The 23,371-nt window shown below is 45.3% G+C and overlaps 1 protein-coding gene across 1 annotated transcript in view; it reads left to right on the forward strand.

Moving 5' to 3' along the window:
* Positions 1-23,371, forward strand: part of LOC144494648 (A disintegrin and metalloproteinase with thrombospondin motifs 3-like) — a 500,070-nt gene that overhangs the window by 278,492 nt on the left and 198,207 nt on the right. The window lies entirely within an intron of this gene.

The raw sequence follows: 23,371 nt of genomic DNA on the forward strand, positions 1-23,371 counted from the left end.
TCAATCTTCTACGCTCCAGGGAATAAAGTCCCAACCTATTCAATCTCTCTCTGTAACTCAGCTTCTCAAGTCCCGGCAACATCCTTGTGACCCTTCTCTGCACTCTTTCAAGCTTATTTACATCCTTCCTGTAACTAGGTGACCAAAACTGTACACAATACTCCAAACTCGGCCTCACCAATGCCTTATATAACCTTACCATAACACTCCAACTTTTATACTCGATACTCCGATTTATAAAGGCCAATGTACCAAAGGCACTCTTTACGACCCTATCCACCTGTGACATCACTTTTAGGGAATTCTGTACCTGTATTCCCAGATCCCTCTGTTCAACTGCACTCTTCAGAGTCCTATCATTTACCCTGTACGTTCTTCTTTGGTTTGTTCTTCCAAAGTGCAATATCTCACACTTGTCTGCGTTAAATTCCATTTGCCATTTTTCAGCCCATTTTTCTAGTTGGTCCAAATCCCTCTGCAAGCTTTGAAAACCTTCCTCACTGTCCACTACACCTCCAATCTTTGTATCATCAGCAAACTTGCTGATCCAATTGACCACATTATCATCCAGATCATTGATATAGATGACAAACAATGGACCCAACACCGATCCCTGCGGCACACCACTAGTCACAGGCCTCCACTCAGAGAAGCTGGCTCAAAGAGTCTGCAAAAAATTATAGATAGGTTAAGTAACTGGGGGAAAAAAAGGCAGATAGAGAAAATTGTGGGGAAAATGTGAGTTTGTTTACTTTGGCAGAAACAATATAAAAACAAAATATAATTTAATTGGAAAAAGACTGCAGAATGCTCTGGGAAAGAGGGATCTGAATGCATTCAAACATGAGTCACAAAATGTTAACACACTGGTACCATAAGTAATTGGGAAAGCAAATTGAATGTTGGGTTTTATAGCAAGGGAGGATAAAATGAGGGAACTCTTGCTACAACTATGGAACTGCACCTTGAGTTTATATTTTGGTATCCTTATTTAAGAAAGGTTCTACTTGCATTGGAAGCAGTTCAGAGATGTGTCACTATGGGGGGGAGGGGGGTGGGGGGGCTTTCCCAAAAAGAAACTAAGTGCCCAACAGGTGGAAAAATGGGAGATTTTCTCGCCCGTTTTTTGAGCGTAATCTCTTGAATTTCCAGCACTCTGCATCACAGAGTCCGCTGGGCTTTTAACACTAGTGAGCGGGTCGGGGGGGCAGTGCCTAATCCCGCCTGAGATGCCAGCATCAGCGTGCTGAGGGGGCCGTTGCGATGTGCAATCTGTCAGTAGGGAGATCAGTGCATGTGCACTGGCCCTCCTATCACTGCCCTCCCGATCGCCGGCCTCCTGATGGCTTCCCCAAACCACCTACCCCCAACCCCCACAATGACCAGTCCCAGTTACCCCTCCCAACCTCGCTGATCCCCAATGTGGAGTGTGCAGCAGTCCCTCCCACACTACCTGCACCAATCAGCTCATCCCCTCAGGCCCTGCCCTCTCGGCACTGCCCAATGTGCCCAGCTGGCACTGCTAAGGTGCCAGGCTGGCACTGCCCAAGGGCCACCCCCTGCCCCCAACTTCCCATAGTGGCCCAATGGCCTCTACCCACACCAGCAAGGCATCACACCTGGCATCCCCGTTGATGGGGACCAGCTTTAATCCCAGCTGGTGGGAACCTCTCTCAGCGGGGATGGGGGGAACATAAGTGAGCCCGGAAAGATTGAAATTAAGATTTAAATATGGTAATCAGCCTCGCACTGTTTTCTGGCATGAGGCTGATTACGCCATAAAAATGCCCCAGGAAAGTCACAATCAGATGGATGCCGGTTGTGAATCCTGCTACACCCCCCTGCAGATACGACCATGACTTTTAAGGGGTGTCTGGACAAATACATGAATAGGATGGGAAGAGAGGGAAATGATCCCCGGAAAGGTAAGAGGTTTTAGTTCAATCAGGCAGCATGGTCGGTGCAGGTTTGGAGGGCCAAAGGGCCTGTTCCTGTGCTGTAATTTTCTTTGTTCTTTGAAGAGGCTTTCTAGCAAGTCAAAACCTTTGAAACCCTTTCTATTCCATTGGAAACCTTTGATTTCTGTCAATTTCAATGGACAGTGCTTTGAAAGAGGCCTCCATGGACAGCTTAATGGATTTTTACTCCTACTTGAGTCAGCTGTGTTTCTTCACATTTCTCTTCATGCCTGAAAGCATCTCAGCTATCTCCAATGATCCTAACCACAATGTTTACAACGATTCTAAGCCTGATTGACAGCTGTGGTTTCTTCAAAAGGAATAAGTGCTTTGCAAAAGAAGAAAGAAAACCACGTATTTCTTAAATAAGCATTTAAATTTCATGCCAGACTCTCCCTGCTCTGGGGATTATCTGACCCTTGCAATGGGAACCTTGTGTGAACCACTACTGGTCTGCAGAAATGGAGAACAGGCATAATGGCCACACAGGGGGGGATCCGGGGGCCACTGAAGCACCCGGTAGGTTGGGTACATGGCTGGCCCATGTCATGTCCATCTGGCACTGCCAACCTGGCAGTATTACCTGGCACACTGGCAGTGCCAACCTGGCAATGCCAATGTGCACCTTGGCCAGGGTTGCAGTGCCACAGTGGGAGTGCCTGGGGTTGCAGCACTAGAGGGGCAGTACCAGGATGCTGGGGACAGTGCCAAGGGGGTGGAACCTGAGAGGGGTGAGGCCTGAAGGGGATCATGAATGGGCTGGAGCATGAAAAGAGGGTATAAAGGAGGTAGAGTATGAAGGGGACATGTAGGGGCGGATGAAGCGGACCATTTGGGAGGGCCCCAATGTGAGCAATCTGTTGGGGAGAAGTGGGGAGAAGCAATGGGGGGGGTGGTGCCCCAATGTCTGTGGGCAGAAGGAGGGGGTCTTCAATTTCACTTTGAGATTGGTCCACCCTTTAAAAACGGCACCTGATCTCTGTGATACCGGGCTTGCCGGCGTGTTTAGGCCCCGTTCCCCTCAGAACCAGTGCAAAAATCACCCCTCTCCCAAAATCTTAGAATCCCTACAGCACTGAAAGAGGCCATTCGGCCCATCGAGTCTGCACCGACCACAATCCCACCCAGGCCCTACCCCCATATCCCTACATATTTACCCACTAATCCCTCTAACCTACGCATCCCAGGACACTAAGGGCAATTTCTTTTTATTTTAGCTTGGCCAATCAATCTAACCCGCACATCTTTGGACTGTGGGAGGAAACCGGAGCACCCCGGAAGAAACCCACGCAGACACAAGGAGAATGTGCAAACTCCACACAGACACTGACCCAAGCCGGGAATCGAACCCAGGTCCCTGGAGCTGTGAAGCAGCAGTGCTAACCACTGTGCTACCGTGCCGCCCCAAAAAATGACTAAGTGCAGGAAAATCGCAGTCTGATTTGTGCTGGACATACCATTAGTCATTTTTTGGGAAAATTCCACCTGCTGTTTGTACATTAAGTTACTCCTACATCAATTTGCAGATTTGAAGGTTGCTTTCTTCATTGTGCATCCTGCACTCATGCTGGAGTGAGACAGTTCCTGGAGATGATATTTTTTTAAAAATCACATGAAATACAAATTTAAGCTAATAAAAAACAATTAAAGGGAAGTTTTTGAAACATCATTCCTTTGGGCTGGCTAGAATATGACATTTTCTACCACAAATTGTCATTAAAACAGAGTCCATGAATTTGAAAGGAAATTAAAGAGTTACTTGAAAAAGATTAGTATCAAAGAGCATGAGAGTATGCAGGAGAGTGAAGTTAGACTGGGTCATGTGAAGGAAAGTGCCGAGCACATATATAGGTGAGTATGTTTCTTTATGGAGGATGCTGTCTTAAAAGAAAGATAGGCCTCCTAACACCAAGGACTAATCTTTCTTTTCCATTTCTGCATGAAGTGCACATTGTTGCCAAAGAAATGCGTTATGAACCTTCCATTCTTTTTAAAAATTATTTGTTCATGGGATGTGGGCATCGTTGGCTGGGCTTGCATTTATTGCCCAACCCTGTTTACCCAGAACTGAGTGGCTTACTAACGCATTTACGAGTCAATCACATGAGTGTGAATCTGGAGTCGCACGTAGGACCAACTGGGTAATTCTTTCCCTGAAGGACTTGACTGAACCATGGGTTTTTCTGACAATTGGCAATGATTTTATGGTCATCATTAGATTTTGAATTCCAGATTTTTATTTCAAAATTCACATTTCAACATCTGCCATGGTGGGATTCAAATCGAATTCCCAGATCATTACCCTAGGTCTGGAGATTACTAGTCCAGTGACAATAATGTTTTGACATTGCCTCCCTTAAAGTTACTTTCTAAAAATTCATTTATAGGTTGTGGACATCGCTGGCTAGGCCAGCATTTATTGACCATCCCTAGTTGCCCTTCAGAAGGCAGTGGTGAGCTGCTTCTTAAACAGCTGCAGTCCTTAAGGAATAGGTACACCCACAGTGCTGTTCAGGAGACAAATCCTAAATTTTGACCCAGCAACAGCAAAGGGACAGCGATATATTTCCAAGTCAGGATGGTGAATGATGGGGACCCTTCAGGTGGTGATGTTCCCAGATATCTACTACTCTTGTCCTTCTGGAGGGCCGTCGTAGTTGGTTGAGAGGGTGCTGTCTAAGGAGCCCTGGTGAGTTCCTGCAGTGCATCTTGTAGATGATACACACAGCTGCCATTGTTCATCGGTGGTGGAGGGATTGAATGTTTGTGGAAGGCAAAAATCCTCTTCAAGCAGGTTGCTGTGTGCTGGATGGTATGTTGAGCTTCTTGTATGTAGTTGGAACTGTGCTCTTCCAGGCAAGTGGAGAGTATTCCATTACACTACTGACTTATGCCTTGTAGATGGTGGACAGGGACAGGCTTCGGGAGGGGGGGGGGGGGGGGGCGGGCAGGACTCCTAGCCTTTGACCTGCTCTAGTAACCACAGAGTTTATATGGCTAGTCCAGTTTTGTTTCTGACCAATGGTAACCTCCAGAATGTTGATAATGGGGGATTCAGCGATGGAATGTCAAGGAGGAATGGTTAGATCCTTTCTTGTTCTAGATGGTCATTGCCTGACACTTGTGTGGCACATATGTTGTTTGCTATTTGTCAGCCCAAGCCTGGATATCGTCCAGATCTTACGACGTTTGGACATGGACTGCTTCAGTATCTGAGAAGTCATGAATGGTGCTGAATATTGTGCAGTTATCAGTAAACATCCCCATTTCTGACCTTAAGATGGAAGGAAGGTCATTGATGAAGCAGCTGAAGATGATTAGGCTGAGGACACTAAGTTGAGAAGCTCCTGCAGTGATGTCCTGGAACTGAGATGATTAACCTCCAACCATCGAAGCCGTCTTCCTTTGTGCCAGGAATAACTCCAGCCAATGGAGAGTTTTCCCTTTGAATCTTTTGTGTTCAGTTTTTCTAGGGCTCCTTGATGCCACACTCAATCAAATTCTGCCTTGATGTCCAGAGCAGTCACCCTCACCTTATCTCTGGCATTCCGTTCTTTTGTTCATGTTTGAACCCAACGCTGTAATGTCGGGAGATGCATGACTCTGGCGGAATCCAAACTAGAGTGTCCATGAGCAGGTTATTGCTGAATACGTGCTGCTTAATAGCTCTGTTGATAACTTCTTCATCGCTTTATTGATTAGAGTAAATTGATGGGGGGGGGGGGGGGTGGTAATTGGCCAGGTTAGATTAGTCCTGCTTCTTGTGTACAGGACATACTTCGACAATTTTCCATATTGCCTGGTCGTTAGCAGTGTTCTAGCAGTACAGGAACAGCTTGGCTAAGAGTGCGGCAAGTTCTGGAGCACAAGTCTTCAATATTTTTGGTGGAATATTGTCAGGACCCATAACCTTTGCGCTATCCAGTGCCTTCAGCCATCAATATCATGTGAAATGAATTAAATTGGCTGAAGACTGACATCTGTGATGGTTGGGACCTCTGGAGGGAACCGTGATGGTTCAGCCACTCGGCAATTCTGGCTGAAGAGTCATAGAGGTTTACAGCATGGAAACAGACCCTTCGGCCCAACTTGTCCATGCGCCCAGTATTTACCACTAAGCCAATTCCAATTACCCGCATTTGTCCCATATCCCTGTATACCGATCTTACCCATGTAACTGTCTAAATGCTTTTTAAAAGACAAAATTGTATTTGCCTCTGCCACTGCCTTTGGCAGCTCATTTCAGACATTCTCAACCCTCTGAGTGAAAAAATTATCCCTCTGGATCCTTTTGTGTCTCTCCCCTCTCACCTTAAACCTATGCCCTCCAGTTTTAGACTCCCCTACCTTTGGGAAAATATGTTGACCTTATCTATGTCCCTCATTATTTTATAGACCTCTATAAGATCACCCCTAATCCTCCTACGCTTCAGGTAAAAATGTCCCAGTCGATCCAGCCTCTCCTTATAACTCGAATCCGGGTGCATCCTAGTAAATCTTTTCTGCACTCTTTCTAGTTTAATAATATCCTTTCTATAATAGGGTGACCAGAATTGCACACAGTATCCCAAGTGTGGCTTACCAATGTCTTGTACAACTTCAACAAGATATCCGAACATCCGTATTCAATGTTCTGACCAATGAAACCATTCATGCTGAATGTCTTCTTCACCACTCTGTCCACCTGTGACTCCACTTTAAAGGAGCTATGAACCTGTACCCCAGATCGCTTTGTTCTATAACTCTCCCCAATGCCCTACCATTAACTGAGTAGGTCCTGCCCCAATTTGATTTCCCAAAATGCATCACCTCACATTTATCTAAATTAAACTCCATCTGCCACTCATCAGCCCACTGGCCCAATTGATCAAGATCCCATTGCAATCCTAGATAACCTTCTTCACTGTCCACTATACCACCATTCTTGGTGTCATAGAATCATAGAAACCCTACAGTGCAGAAAGAGGCCGTCTGGCCCATCGAGTCTGCACCGACCACAATCCCACCCAGGCCCTACCCCCTTATCCCTACACATTTACCCGCTAATCCCTCTAACCTACGCATCTCAGGACACTAAGGGGCAATTTTAGCATGGCCAATCAACCTAACCCGCACATCTTTAGACTGTGGGAGGAAACCGGAGCACCCGGAGGAAACCCATCTGCACACTTACCAAACATGTCTCCTAAATTCTCATCCAAATCATTAATATAAATGACAAATAACATTGGACCCAGCACCGATCCCAGAGGCACACTGCTGGTCACAAGCCTCCAGTTTGAAAAACAACTCTTTACAACCGCCCTCTATCTTCTGTCGTCAAGCCAATTTTGTATCCAATTTTTGATTTGATTTATTATTGTCACATGTATTAGCATACAGTGAAAAGTATTACTTCTTGCATTCTGCACAGTAAAGGCATACCATTTATAAGAAAGAAACGAGATAGTGCGGAATGTAGTGTTACCGTCATAGCTAGGATGTCGAGAAAGATCAACTTAATGCAAGATAGGTCCATTCAAAAGTCTGAAAGCAGCAGGGAAGAAGCTAAATAATAAGAACATAAGAAATAAGAGCAGGAGTAGGCCATCTAGCCCCTCGAGCCTGCCCCGCCATTCAATAAGATCATGGCTGATCTGATAGTGGTTTAGTTCCACTTACCCGCCCGCTCCCCATAATCCTTAATTCCCTTATTGATCAGAAATCTATCTACCTATCAAGCTGTTCTTGAGTCGGTTGCTACATGACCTCAGACTTTTGTATCTTTTTCCCAACGGAAGAAGGTGGAAAAGAGAATGTCCGGTGTGTGTGGGGTCCAAAACTATGCTGGCTGCTTTGCCGAGGCAGCAGGAAGTGTAGGCAGAGTCAATGCATGAGAGGGTGATTTGCGTGATGGATTGAGCTACATTCACGACATTTTGTAGTTTCTTGCAGTCTTGGGCAGAGCAGGAGCCATACCAAGCTGTGATACAACCACAAAGAATGATTTCTATGGTGCATCTGTAAAAGTTGGTGAGAGTCATAGCCAACATGCCAAATTTCCTTAGTCTTCTGAGAAAGTAGAGGCGTTGGTGGGCTTTCTTAACTATAGTGTCAGCATGGTGGGACCAGAACAGGTTGTTGGTGATCTGGGCACCTAAAAACTTGAAGCTCTCGATCCTTTCTACTTTGTTCCCATTGATGTGGACAGGGGCAAGTTCTCCTCTACGCCTCCTGAAGTCGGTGACAATCTCCCTCGTTTTGTTGACCCTGAGGGAGAGATTATTGTCACTGCGCCAGTTCACCAGATTCTCTATCTCATTCCTTTACTCTGTCTCGTCATTCCCTACCTCACCCTGGATTCCATGAGATTTAACCTCATGCAACAACCTACCATGCAGTACCTTGTCAAAGCCTTGCTAAAGTCCATGTAGACAATATCGATTGCACTGCCCTCATCTACCTTCCTGGTTACCCCTTCAAAAAACTCAATCAAATTCATGAGACATGATTTCCCATTCACAAAGCCATGCTGACTGTCCCTCACCAGTCCCTGCCTCTCTAAATGCCTGTAGATCCTGTCTCTCAGAATACCTTCTGACAACTTACCCACCACAGATGTTAGGCTCACCGGTCTGTAGTTCCCCGGCTTTCCCCTTCAGCCCTTCTTAAACAAAGGCACAAAATTTGCTAGCCTCCAATCTTCAGGCACCTCATCTTTGGCTATCGATAATTTAAATATCTCTGCTAGGGGACCTGCAATTTCCTCCCTAGCCTCCCACAACATCCTGGGATACATTTAATCAGGTCCCAAGGATTTATCTACCTTATTTACCTTAGAGCAATAGTTATAGGGGACTCTAGTTAGGGGTGCAGATAGGCGTTTCTGTGGATGTGAAAGAGACTCCAGGATGGTATGTTGCCTCCCTGGTGCCAGGGTCCAGGATGTCTCTGAACGGGCAGAAAGCATTCTGAAGGGAGAAGGTGAACAGCCAGAGGTCGTGGTATATATTGGTAGTAACGACATAGGCAGGAAGAGTGATGAGGTCCTACTTCAGCAGTTTAGGGAGTTAGGTAGAAAGTTAAAAAGCAGGACCTCTAGGGTTGTAATCTCAGGATTACTCCCTGTGCCACGTGCTAGTGAGGCTAGAAATAGGAAGATAATGCAGCTCAACACGTGGCTAAACAGCTGGTGTAGGAGGGAGGATTTCAGATATCTGGACCATTGGGGTCTCTTCCGGGGCAGATGGGACCTGTACGAGAAGGACGGGTTGCATCTAAACTGGAAGAGCATAAATATTCTGGCTAGGAGGTTTGCTCGTGTCACACGGGAGGATTTAAACTAGTTTGGCAGGGGGGTGGGAACGAAAGCAAAGGTGAATTAGCTGAAGGGGAGCCAGAGAGTAGGGCCAGTAAGACTCAGAGAAACAGCAGGCAGGGTGGGATTGCTAATCAGAGAGGGTCTGGTGGACTGAAGTGCATTTGTTTCAATGCGAGAAGTGTAACAGGTAAGGCAGATGAACTTAGAGCTTGGATTAGTACTAGGAACTACGATGTTGTTGCCATTACAGAGACTTGGTTAAGGGAAGGACAGGATTGGCAGCTTAACATTCCAAGATACAGATGTTTCAGGTGGGATAGACGGGGATGTAAAAGGGGTGGGGGAGTTGCACTACTGGTGAAGGAGAATATCACAGCTGTACTCCGGGAGGATACCTCAGAGGGCTCATACAGCGAGGCAATATGGGTAGAGCTCAGGAATAGGAAAGGTGTAGTCACTATGTTGGGGGTTTATTATAGGCCGCCTAACTGCCAGCGGGAGATTGAGGAACAGATTTGTAGGCAGATTTTGGCAAGGTGTAAAAGTAACAGGGCTGTTGTGGTGGGAGATTTTAATTTCCCCTATATTGACTGGGACTCACTTAGTGCTCGGGGCGTGGATGGGGCAGAGTTTGTAAGGAGCATCCAGGAGGGCTTCCTGAAACAGTATGTAGATAGTCCAACTAGGGAAGGGGCCATACAGGACCTGGTACTGGGGAATGAGCCCAGCCAGGTGGTCGATGTTTCAGTAAGGGAGCAGTTCGGGAACAGTGACCACAATTCAGTAAGCTTTAAGGTACTGATGGATAAAGATCAGTGTAGTCCTCAAGTTAAGGTGCTAAATTGGGGGAAGGCTAATTACAACAATATTAGGCAGGAACTGAAGAATGTAGATTGGGGGCAGATGTTTGAGGGCAAATCAACATCTGGCATAGAAACATAGAACAGTACAGCACAGAACAGGCCCTTCGGCCCACGATGTTGTGCCGAGTTTTGTCTGAAACCCAAATCAAGCTATTTCCTCCCTATCATCCCGAAGTACTCCATGTGCCTATCCAATAGCTTCTTAAATGTTCCTAAAGTTTCTGACTCCACTATCCCTGCAGGCAGTCCATTCCACACCCCAACCACTCTCTGAGTAAAAAACTCACCTCGGACATCCTTCCTATATCTCCCACCATGAACCCTATAGTTATGCCCCCTAGTTACCACTCCGTTCACCCGAGGAAATAGTCTTTGAACGTTCACTCTATCTATCCCCCTCATCATCTTATAAACCTCTATCAAGTCTCCTCTCAACCTCCTCCGCTCCAAAGAGAAAAGCCCAAGTTCCCTCAACCTTTCCTCATAAGACCTACCCTCCAAACCAGGCAGCATCCTGGTAAATCTCCTTTGCACTCTTTCCAGTGTCTCCACATCCTTCTTATAGTGAGGTGACCAGAACTGCACACAATATTCCAAATGTGGTCTCACCAAGGTCCTGTACAGTTGCAGCATAACCCCACGGCTCTTAAACTCAAACCCCTTGTTAATGAACGCCAACACACTATAGGCCTTTTTCACGGCTCTATCCACTTGAGTGGCAACCTTCAGAGATCTATGGATATGAACCCCAAGATCTCTCTGTTCCTCCACATTCTTCAGAACCCTACCTTTGACTCTGTAATCCACATTTAAATTTGTCCTACCAAAATGAATCACCTCGCATTTGTCAGGGTTAAACTCCATTTGCCATTTTTCAGCCCAGCTCTGCATCCTATCTATATCTCTTTGCAGCCTACAACAGCCCTCCACCTCATCCAGTACTCCACCAATCTTGGTGTCATCAGCAAATTTACTGATCCACCCTTCAGCCCCCTCCTCCAAGTCATTTATAAAAATGACAAATAGCAGACGACCAAGCACAGTTCCCTGTGGCACTCCGCTGGTAACCGGTTTCCAGTCCGTAAATTTTCCATCCACCACCACCCTCTGTCTTCTGTTAGATAGCCAGTTACCTATCCAATTGGCCAAACTTCCCTCTATCCCACACATCCATACTTTCTTCATAAGCCGACCATGGGGGACTTTATCAAACGTGGGAGGCTTTCAAGTGTAAGTTGATAGGGATTCAGGACCGGCACATTCCTGCAAGGATGAAGGATAAGTATGGCAAATTTTGGGAACCTTGGATAACGAGAGATATTGTGAGCCTAGTCAAAGAGAAAAAGGAAGCATTTGTCAAAGCTAGGAGGCTGGGAACACACGAAGCAAGTGTGGAATACAAGGACAGTAGAAAGAAACTTGAGCAAGGAGTAAGAAGGGCTAAAAGGGGTCATGAAAAAGCATTGGCCAGCAGGATTAAGGAAAATCCCAAGGTTTTTATACAAATATTAAGAGCAAGAGGGTAGCCAGGGAGAGAGTTGGCCCACTCAAGGACAAGGGAGGGAATCTATGCGTGGAGCCAGAGGAAATGGGCGAGGTATTGAATGAGTCCTTTGCGTCAGTATTCACCAAAGAAAAGGACTTGGTGGTTGATGAGTCTGGGAGAGGGTGTATAGATAGTTTGAGTCATGTTGAAATCAAAAAGGAGGAGGTATTTGGAGTTCTTGAGAAACATTAAGGTAGACAAGGCCCCAGGGCCTGATGGGATATAGAACATAGAACATAGAACAGTACAGCACAGAACAGGCCCTTCGGCCCACGATGTTGTGCCGACCTTCATCTGAAACCAAGATCAAGCTATCCCACTCCCTACCATCCTGGTGTGCTCCATGTGCCTATCCAATAACCGCTTAAATGTTCCTAAAGTGTCTGACTCCACTATCACTGCAGGCAGTCCATTCCACACCCCAACCACTCTCTGCGTGAAGAACCTACCTCTGATATCCTTCCTATATCTCCCACCATGAACCCTATAGTTATGCCCCCTTGTAATAGCTCCATCCACCCGAGGAAATAGTCTTTGAACGTTCACTCGATCTATCCCCTTCATCATTTTATAAACCTCTATTAAGTCTCCCCTCAATCTCCTCCGCTCCAGAGAGAACAGCCCCAGCTCCCTCAACCTTTCCTCATAAGACCGACACTCCAAACCAGGCAGCATCCTGGTAAATCTCCTCTGCACTCTCTCCAGCGCTTCCACATCCTTCTTATAGTGAGGTGACCAGAACTGCACGCAATATTCCAAATGCGGTCTCACCAAGGTCCTGTACAGTTGCAGGATATACCCCAGAATACTGAGAGAGGCAAGGGAGGAAATTGCTGAGGCCTTGAGAGAAATCTTTATATCCTCACTGGCTGCAAGTGATACAGACAATGTGAGTGGAGGGAGCATTAAGCACAGATGCTTAATGCTCCCTCCACTCACATTGTCTGTATCTTTAAGACTTGGTTGGCTGTAGAAATTCGCATTCTAATCAGTATTCTGTAACTTGATTTTGTGTCTCTGTATGCCCTGTTTGAGAGCAGATATTCACTCCATCTGACGAAGGAGCAGCGCTCTGAAAGTTAATGGCATTTGCGACCAAATAAACCTGTTGGACTTTAACCTGGTGTTGTTAAAACTCTTACTACAAGGGAGGTCCCAGAGGATTGGAGAATAGCCAATGTTGTTCCTTTGTTTAAGAAGGGTAGCAAGAATAATCCAGGTAATTACAGGCCGGTGAGCCTTACATCTGTGGTAGGGAAGTTATTGGAGAGGATTCTTCGAGAACAGGATTTATTCCCACTTGGAAATAAGTGGACGTATTAGTGAGAGGCAACATGGTTTTGTGAAGGGGAGGTCGTGTCTCACGAACTTGATCGAGTTTTTCGAGGAAGTGACGAAGATGATTGATGAGGGTCGGGCAGTGGATGTTGTCTACATGGACTTCAGTAAGGCCTTTGACAGACTGGTGCACAAGGTGAAGTCGCATGGAATCAGAGGTGAGCTAGCAAGGTGGATACAAAACTGGCTCGGTCAAAGAAGACAGAGGGTAGCAGTGGAAAGCTGTGTTTCTGAATGGGGGGCTGTGACAAGTGGTGTTCCTCAGGGATCAGTGCTGGGACCTTTGCTGTTTGGAATATATATAAATGATTTGGAGGAAAATGTAACTGGATTGATTAATAAGTTTGCGGATGACACAAAGGTTGGTGGATTTGCAGATAGCAATGAGGACCATCAGAGGATACAGCAGGATATAGATCGGTTGGAGACTTGGACGGAGAGATGGCAGATGGAGTTTAATCCGGACAAATGTGAGGTAATGCATTTTGGAAGGTCTGATACAGATAGGAAATATACAGTAAATGGCAGAACCCTTAAGAGTATTGATAGGCAAAGGGATCTAGGTGTACAGGTACACAGGTCACTGAAAGTGGCAATGAAGGTGGAGAAGGTAGTCAAGAAGGCATATGGCATGCTTGCCTTCATCGGCCGTGGCATTGAGTTTAAAAATTGGCAAGTCATGTTGCAGCTTTATAGAACCTTAGTGATGCCGCACTTGGAATATAGTGTTCAATTCTGGTCATCACACTACCAGAAGGATGTGGAGGCTTTGGAGAGGGTACAGAAAAGATTTACCAGGATGTTGCCTGGTTTGGAGGGCATTAGCTATGAAGAGAGATTGGAGAAACTTGGTTTGTTCTCACTGGAGCGACGGAGGTTGAGGGGACTTGATAGAAGTCTACAAGATTATGAGAGGCATGGACAGAGTGGATAGTCAGAAGCTTTTTCCCAGGGTGGAAGAGTCAATTACTAGGGGGCATAAGTTTAAGGTGCGAGGGGCAAGGTTTAAAGGAGATGTACGAGGCAGATCGTTTACACAGAGAGTAGTAGGTGCCTGGAACTCGTTGCCGGGGGAGGTAGTGGAAACGGATACGGTAGTGACTTTTAAGGGGCATCTTGACAAGTACATGAATAGGATGGGAATAGAGGGATATGGTCCCCGGAAGGGTCGGGGGTTTTAGTTAAGTCAGGCAGCATGGTCGGTGCAGGCTTGGAGGGCCGAAGGGCCTGTTCCTGTGTTGTAATTTTCTTTATTCTTTGTTCTTTATTGCGCTTTCAGACTTACAGCATCTCCTTCTCTGTAATATGTATACTACTCAAGACATCACTGTTTGTTTCCCCAAGCTCCCTAACATCCATGTCTTTCTCAATAGTAAATGCAGATGGGAAATATTCATTTAGGATCTCACCTATCTCTTGTGGATCCACACACAGATGACCTTGTTGATGCTTAAGAGGCCCTACACTCTCCCAAGTTATTGTTTTGCCCTTTATGTATTTGTAGAAGCGCTTTGGATTCTCCTTTGCCTTATATGCGAAAGTAATCTCATGTCCCCTTTTTGCCCCCCTGATTTCTCTCTTAACTCTACTCCAACAAACTTTATACTCTTTAAGGGATCCACTTGATCCCAGCTGCCTATGCATGTCATATGCTTCCTTCTTCTTTTTGACCAGAGCCTCAATATCCTGAGTCATTCAGGGTTTCCTACTTCTACCAACCTTGCCGTTCACCCTAAAAGGAATGTGCATACCCTGAACCCTGGTTAACACACTTTAGAAAGCTTGCCACCTACCAGCCATCCCTTTGCCTGCCAACAGACTCCCCCAATCAACTTTTGAAAGTTTTGCCCCCTCTCTATTCGGGCCATCCACATACTGAATGAGAAATTCCTCCTGAATGCACTCAACGAATTTCTCTCCTTCCAAGCCCCTAATGGTATGGCTGTCCCAGTCACTGTTGGGAAATGCTCTCCTGCACTCTTCATTGAACCAGGTTGATCCCCTGCCTCGGTTGTAATGGTAGAGTGGGGAGACGACAGGCCATGAGATTGCAGATTGTGGTTGAGTGCAATTCTGATGCTCTGATGGCCCACAGTGCCTCATGCGTGCCCAGTCTTGAGTTGCTAGATCTGTTTGACGTCTATCCCATGGTGGTAGTGCCACATAGTGCAACGGAGGGTATCCTCAACATGAAGATGGTACCACAAGGACTGTGCAGTGGTCACTCCTACCATTATTGTCATGGACAAATGGAGTAGGCAGGTTGGTGAGGAATAGTTTTTTCCCTCTTATTGATCCCCTCATCACCTGCTGCAGTCCCAGGCTAAGCAGCTATATCATTGAGGACCTGGCCAGAGCGGTCTATTGTGGTACTATCATGCCACTCTTGGTGATGGACATTGAATCCTCCACCCAGAATACATTCTGTGCCCTTGCCAGTCTCAGTGCTTCCTCCAAGTGGTGTTCAATATGGAGGAGTACCGATTCATCAGCTGAGGGGAAACGGTATGTGGTAATGTGCAGGAAGTTTCTTTGCCCATGTTTGACCTGGTGCCATGAGACTACATGGGGTCCAGAGTCAATGTTGAGGACTCCCAGGGCAACTCCCTCACAACTGTATACCACTGTGCCACCACCTCTGCTGAGTCTGTCCTGCCGGTGAGACAGGAAATACCCAGAAATAGCGATGGTGGTAACTTTGAAAGATATTATATTTCCATCTAACTTGATTCCCTTATTGATCAAAAATCTATCTATCTCAGCCTTAAATATGCACAATGACTCTGCCCACACAACTCTCTTGAGTAAAGAAATTCTTCCTCATCTCAGTGTTAAATTGGTGCCCCATAATTCTGAGACTATGCCCTCTGGTCTTAGACTCTCCCATGAGGCGAAACATCCTCTCAGCATTTACCCCGTTAAGCCCCTTAAGAATCCTATAAGTTTAAATAAGATCACCTTTCATTCTTCTAAATTCTAATGAGTGGAGTCCCAACCTGTTAAATCTTTGCTCATTAGACAATCCCTCCATACTGGGGATCATCCTCGTGAACCTTCTTCAACTGCCTCCAATGAAATAATATCTTTCCTTAAATAAGGACATTAGGAAAGAGGATGTGTTGGAGCTTTTGAAAAGCATCAAGTTAGATAAATCGCCGGGACTGCATGGGATGTACTCCAGGTTACTGTGGGAGGCGAGGGAAGAGATTGCTGAGCCTCTGGCGATGATCTTTGCGTCATCAATGGAGACGGGAGAGGTTCCGGAGGATTGGAGGATTGCGGATGTGGTTCCGTTATTCAAGAAAGGGAGAAGAGATAGCCCGGGAAATTATAGACCGGTGAGTCTAACCTCAGTGGTTGGTAAGTTGATGGAGAAGATCCTGAGAGGCAGGATTTATGAACATCTGGAGAGGAACAGTATGATCAGAAATAGCCAGCACGGCTTTGTCCAAGGCAGATCATGTCTTACGAGCCTAATTGAATTTTTTGAAGATGTAACTAGACAAATGGACGAGGGAAGAGCGGTAGATGTAGTTTATATGGATTTCAGCAAGGCGTTTGATAAGGTGCCCCATGCAAGGCTCATTGAGAAAGTGAAGGGGCATGGGATACAAGGGGACATTGCTTTGTGGATTCAGAACTGGCTTGCCCACAGAAGGCAAAGAATGGTTGTAGATGGGTCTTTTTCAGCATGGAGGTCGGTCACCAGTGGAGTGCCCCAGGGATCTGTTCTGGGACCCTTGCTCTTTGTGATTTTTATAAATGACCTGGATGAGGAAGTGGAAGCTTGGGTTGGCAAGTTTGCTGATGACACAAGGTTGGTGTGATGTGGATAGTGTAGAGGGATGTCAGCAGTTGCAACGAGACATAGATAAGATGCAAGACTGGGCGGAGGAGTGGCAGATGGACTTCAACCCAGATAAGTGTGTGGTGGTTCATTTTGGCAGGTCGAATAGGATGAAAGAATATAATATTAAGGGTAAGGCGCTTGGCAGTGTGGAAGATCAGAAGGATCTTGGGGTCCGGGTTCATAGGACGCTCAAAGCAGCGTCGCAGGTAGAGGATGTGGTTAAGAAGGCATATGGAATACTGGCCTTCATCAATAGAGGAATTGAGTTTAGAAATCGGGAGATAATGCCGCAGCTGTATAGGACCCTGGTCAGACCCCACCTGGAGTACTGTGCCTAGTTCTGGTCGCCTCATTACAGAAAGGATGTGGAAGCCATAGAAAGGGTGCAGAGGAGATTTACAAGGATGTTGCCTGGATTGGGTGGCATGCCTTATGAGGATAGGTTGAGAGAGCTAGGTCTTTTCTCCTTGGAGAGGCGAAGGATGAGAGGTGACCTGATAGAGGTGTATAAGATGTTGAGGGGTATTGATAGAGTGGATTCTCAGAGGCTTTTGCCCAGGGCTGAAATGGTTGCCACAAGAGGTCACAGGTTTAGGGTGCTGGGGAGTAGGTACAGAGGAGATGTTAGGGGTAAGTTTTTCACTCAGAGAGTGGTGGGTGCGTGGAATCGGCTGTTTAACATGTCAGCTTCCCTATAACTTGGTTTCTTAGGAATCTTAGAAACCCTACAGCACAGAAAGAGGCCATTTGGCCCATCGAGACTGCACCAACCACAATCCCACCCAGGCCCTACCCCCATATCCCTACATATTTACCCACGAATCCCTCTAACCTACACATCCCAGGACACTAAGGGCAATTTTAGCATGGCCAATCAACCTAACCTGCACATCTTTGGACTGTGGGAGGAAACCGGAGCACCCGGAGGACACCCACGCAGACACGAGGAGAATGTTCAAACTCCACACAGACAGTGACCCAAGCCGGGAATCGAACCCAGGTCCCTGGAGCTGTGAAGCAGCAGTGCTAACCACTGTGCTACCGTGCCGCCCTTGTCATTTAATTTTTTTCTTTGATTGACTGCTCAGCCATCTGTTCAAACTTTGAAGAGTTGAAAAGATGACTGAGATATTTTTTTAAAAACATCAATGGTTTTAACATAGCCAGCTCTGGAAATTTTATTGACACTGCTGTGCAGTGGAATTCCATTATGAATACTCGTTTGAGATCCAAACCGACTAATAGATTTAGCTCAGCAGGGGATGTTGACATAGCTTTCAAGAGATGTGAGCTTTGTTTTGATTGGAAGTTTTATGAGAAGTAAACATGTTTAAGGTTTTCGAAGACGTTTTTTAATGTCTGTTTGTTTTGACAGTTTTATAACCACTTAAGAAAAGTAAATTTTTTTCATTTGAAGTTTGAATGCTTGTGCATTTGAGTGACAGTTTCATGAACTCTGAAGGGGATTTAGTTTCTTGAAGAAATTTTGAAGGCTGTAATAAACAGACTTAAGAAAGGACATAGACCAGTGATATGTGGTGTCAGGCGTGTGGTGGATGCAACTTAATGTAGAGAACTGTGATGGGATTCTTGAATGAAGGAATAAGGGGGCAATTCAAACCAAAAGATATAATTTTTAATGAAATGTAGGAATGGACAAAAGTGGGAAATTAGGTAATAAATCTTAGAAGGTAGCAGGGCAAGTTGATTGGGCTGTTAAAAACATTGGCATCTAGTTCTTGGAAATGAATGGGGAGCAAGTTGGATGTATTACAGTGGCAAAAAATGGATAATAGTGATCACAATGTAATTTTGGTTTATAGCAGTTAAAGAAAGGAAACAAATCTCAAATGGAAAAGAATCAATTTCGGTGACTTGAGTAAAAACCTAACATAAATGAACTGGAAACAAAGATTGCCTTCAAGATCTGCTTTGTTCATGAACTGATTTTGTAGCCAGAGGTACTTCAGGCACAAACCAAGCTCCTTGAATGATAAAGGAAATAGTGGTTAAAATATCACAGAAAAAGGAATTTATGGCAAATGTTAGGTCGAGAATACAATAGAAAACCAGACAATAATCAGGGAGTGTAGGTAGAAACTGAAAAAGGCAGAGATAGCTAAGAAGGTATATGGGACACTTGCTTTCATCAGTCATGGAAAGACTATAAGAGCAAGGAGGTAATGTTGGAATTATTCAGAGCATTGGTTAGGCCACAGCTGGAGTACTGTCTGCAGTTCTGTTCACCTCACTATATGAAGGATGTGGTTGCACTAGAGAGGGTACAGAAGAGGTTCACCAGGAATGGAGCATTTAAAGTTAAAAGTTTATTTATTAGTCACAAATAAAGCTTACATTAACACTGCAATGAAGTTACTGTGAAATTCCCCTAGTCGCCACAGTCCGTCGCCTGTTTGGGTCAATGCACCTAATCAGCGCGTCTTTCAGAATGTGGGGGGAAACCGGAGCACTTGGAGGAAACCCACGCAGGTACGGGGAGAACGTGCAAACTCCACACAGACAATGACCCAAACTGGGAATCGAACCAGGGTCCCTGGCACTGTGAAACAGCAGTGCTAACCACTGCTACCGTGCTGCCCCATTTGAGCTGTAAGGAGAGACTAGATAGGCTTGAATAGTTTTCTTTAGAGCAGAGAAGGTTAAGGGGGGGGACATGATTGAGGTGTATAACTTTATGAGGGGTGAGTCGGGAGCAGCTGTTTCCCTTGGTTGAAGGGTCAATCACAAGGGGGCGTAGTTTTAATGTAAGGGACAGGAGATTCAGAGGGGTTTGAGAAAAAACTTTTTCTCTCAGCCGGTGATGGGAATCTGGAATGCACTGCCTGCAAAGGTAATCGAGGCCGGAAATCTTACAACCTTTAAAAAATATTTGCACGAGTACTTGAAATATCATAATATTCAAGGAAATGGAAGAAGTGCAGGAAAGTAAGGCCTTTAGTGGTAGATATTGTCGGTGCAGACTTGATGGGCTGAAGGGCCATTTCTGCACTGTATGACTCTATGATTCTATAAGGGCAATTTTCGGCTGTTGGAGAATGGTGGGAAAAGGACAGAAGTTGCAAAATGGTTCTATGCTGGCAGGATTTCCCTACTGGATTGTCCCCACACCCTGCCTATGACGTAATGGGATCCCAACTTTAAAAGTCCCCAGCTGGGAGAGGGTCACGCTCAGGTAATAAGCTGGCACTGCCTGGGCAGTGCAAGGGGCAGTGCCTGGGAGGCTTCCGGGGGTGTAGGTGTCAGGGTTTCCGTGTGCGGTGGGTGGCATGAACATGTCATTGATGGGGAGGGCATTATTAGTTGGGGGATTCTTTTTCTATTTTTATCAAGAGCCTGCATGATGTTGTCTTCAGTTTTTTTTCAGAATGTCTAAAACTATGGTGGGAAAAGCCAGCAGTGCAGGTAGCAGCTACACTCAGCTTTCCCTGCCTGAGTTGGCACTCTGAAAAAATAAACATAAAATTCTGACTGAAGTCCTTGAAAAGGTGAACAAGTATTGTAAAATTGAACCAAAAATATATTTTATTAACAGAGGAAAGTAAATGGAAAGTTAACTGAATGCTATGACCTATTAGGGACAGAAAGGGAAATCACCTTTTGGAGGCAGAGGGCATGACTGAATATTGATTGAGTACTTTGCACAGCCTTCACAACGAAAATAAAGTTAATGGGTGGGATTTTCTGGTCAATCCTACCAGCAGGATATTCTCTATGCCCTCATGCAGCTAGACATTCAGGCTTGGGCTGAAAAGTGGCAATTAATGTTTGTGCCACACAAGTTCCATGCAAAGACCATCGCCAACAAAAGAGAATCTAACCATCTCCCCTTGGCTTTAAATGGTCTTATTATTGGAGAATCCTCCAACATCAATATACTGGGGCGAGGGGGTTGCCATTTAGCAGACACTTAAAAGGACCAACCACAAGAATACTGTGGCTACAAGAGTAGGCTAAGTATTCTGCAGCAAGTAACCTACCTCGACTCATTTACAAGGTATAAGTCAGGAGTGTTATGGAATACTTTCCACTTGCCGGGATGAGTGCAGCTGCATTAAGGCTCAAAAGGCACAACAACATCCAGGACAAGGTAGCCCACTGGATTGACATCCCACCCATTACTTTAAACCTTCACTCCCTCCACAACCAGCACGTCATGGTTGCAGCATGCCTACAAAAGGCATTGCAGTAATCTTATTATAGCTGCATTATCGTGATCCTTGAGGATATTATTACCAGTAAGAAACATCTCAAATACGCACTAACACCTTTTGGTCATGGTTATACACTCCAGTCACTCAACACTATCTGACACAGCCATCTTTGAAGGTCAGTCCACCCATGTGTATAAAAAAGCCTTTTCTCCAAGAGCAGGTTTTTAAGTCTATTTCTCAGCTCGAAAATCTCACAGTTCCTCTGCCTTTCGAGCCCAAACTTATTCAGTTGGGCAAACCTATAGTCCCTCTCTTGTCACCAGATTGTGATATCTTTGCATGACAGACACACTGGTGCCTAAAACATATGTCGACATTCCACCACCCGCCGCCAAGGAATCGGAGCAGGTGAGGGGTGGACAACGGAATTGTCTTGACCTCAGGCGGGAATTTCCGATCTTGCTCGAGTGAGGCCGTAAAATCACGCCCATAGTTCAAATACTCAGTTGAACTGGTTTATTTCAGTTTTGGTTTAGATACATAGCTACACAAATGGCCAAAGGAGGGTGCTATCACAATGATCATGATCTGGAATATATTTCCTGAAAGGGGAGTGGAAGCAGATGCAATAGAAACCTTCACAGGGAATCAGATAAATACTTGGTCGGGGGAAACAGTTAAAAAACTGGGGAAATGAGCAGGGTAAAGTCAAGGGCTGCACTCCTGCTCTTCCTGACTTGACAACAATTTTAAAAATCTACATTTTTTGGCTGATCAAGGCTTAGGGACTGTTAAAGAATCCTTAGTGCATGAGGCTTCAATGCACATTGGATTTCAATTTAACAAAGGAATTCTATATCAACTGATAGCTCCCTAATTTATTTATATAATGGGCTTAATGTTCACTTTGGGCAGCTAGTCAGGAAAGACTGAATAATAGCACGACTCTCTATTGGGTTGGACATCTGTCTTTTTTATTTATTCATTCATGGAATGTAGGCATTGCTGGCTCGGTCAGCATTTATTGCTCATCCCTAATTACCTTTAAGGGGAGGTGGTGGCATGATGGTATTGTCTCAGGGCTAGTAATCCAGAGACCCAGAGCAAAGCTTTGAGGACCCAGGTTCCAATCCCACTGCAGATAGTGAAGTTTGAATTCAATAAAAATCTGGCATTAAAAGTCTAATGATGAGCATGAAATCATTGTCAATTGTCGTAAAAATAAATCTGGTTCACTAATGTCCTATCTGTGTTAGGGATTGTGGGTTTTAGAAAGAAAAGAATGTGGTTTGCACATGTAGATTCAAATAAAAACATAACAGGTTTTATTGAAAGCTGTTCACTGCTCTGCATCAGTACTGAACACACACATCAAATCATGTGATTAGCTCTTTAAGCAACCTGCAACCCTTTTTAAATACATAACAGAAGGGAAATCTGTCATCCTTACCTGGTCTGGCCTACGTCTGATTCCAGATCCACAGCAATGTGGTTGACTTTAATGCTGATTCAGCCAGCGATGCCCATATCGCATGAAAGAATAAACAAAAATTGGTGGTGAACTGCCTTCTTGAACGGCTGCAGTTCATGTGATATAAGAACACCCAAAGTTAGAGTTAGACATCCTACTGATGTGTTTTGCTAGCGACCAAAATCCGCCCTTTTTACATTGGTTTTATGACCATAAAGTGGGTGCATTAAGTTCTAATTTTTACTATCTTGTGCCTTTGTGGTCTTTCTCAAGTTGGACCATTTCTTCTGAACCAGTCAGAGCCTCCAAGTGGATTCAATGAAAGATATGCAATATGCAATGCATCAATGAACTCAATCATCATTGGCCAATGCACTGCAGCACGTCACTACTTAAACAATATCATAGAAATCATAGAAACCCTACAGTGCAGAAAGAGGCCATTTGGCCCATCGAGTCTGCACCGACCACAACCCCACCCAGGCCCTAACCCCATATCCCTACATATTTACCCACTAATCCCTCTAACCTACGCATCTCAGGACACTAAGGGCAATTTTTAGCATGGCCAGTCAACCTAACCCGCACATCTTTTTGGACTGTGGGAGGAAACCGGAGCACCCGGAGGAAACCCACGCAGATACGAGGAGAATGTGCAAACCCCACACAGACAGTGACCCAAGCCAGGAATCGAACCAGATCCCTGGAGCTGTGAAGCAGCAGTGCTAACCACTGTGCTACTGTGCCGCCCAGTTCAATATTCCATGGGGTATAAAAATCCGAGTTGCTCGGAGAAATGTCACAGGAGATACTTCAATTATTTAACAAAGCTTGACCTGACATATGTATTTAAATTGGTGAGTCATAAAATCG

The sequence above is a fragment of the Mustelus asterias genome, chromosome 6, assembly GCF_964213995.1.
Source record: "Mustelus asterias chromosome 6, sMusAst1.hap1.1, whole genome shotgun sequence".
Taxonomy (NCBI): domain Eukaryota; kingdom Metazoa; phylum Chordata; class Chondrichthyes; order Carcharhiniformes; family Triakidae; genus Mustelus; species Mustelus asterias.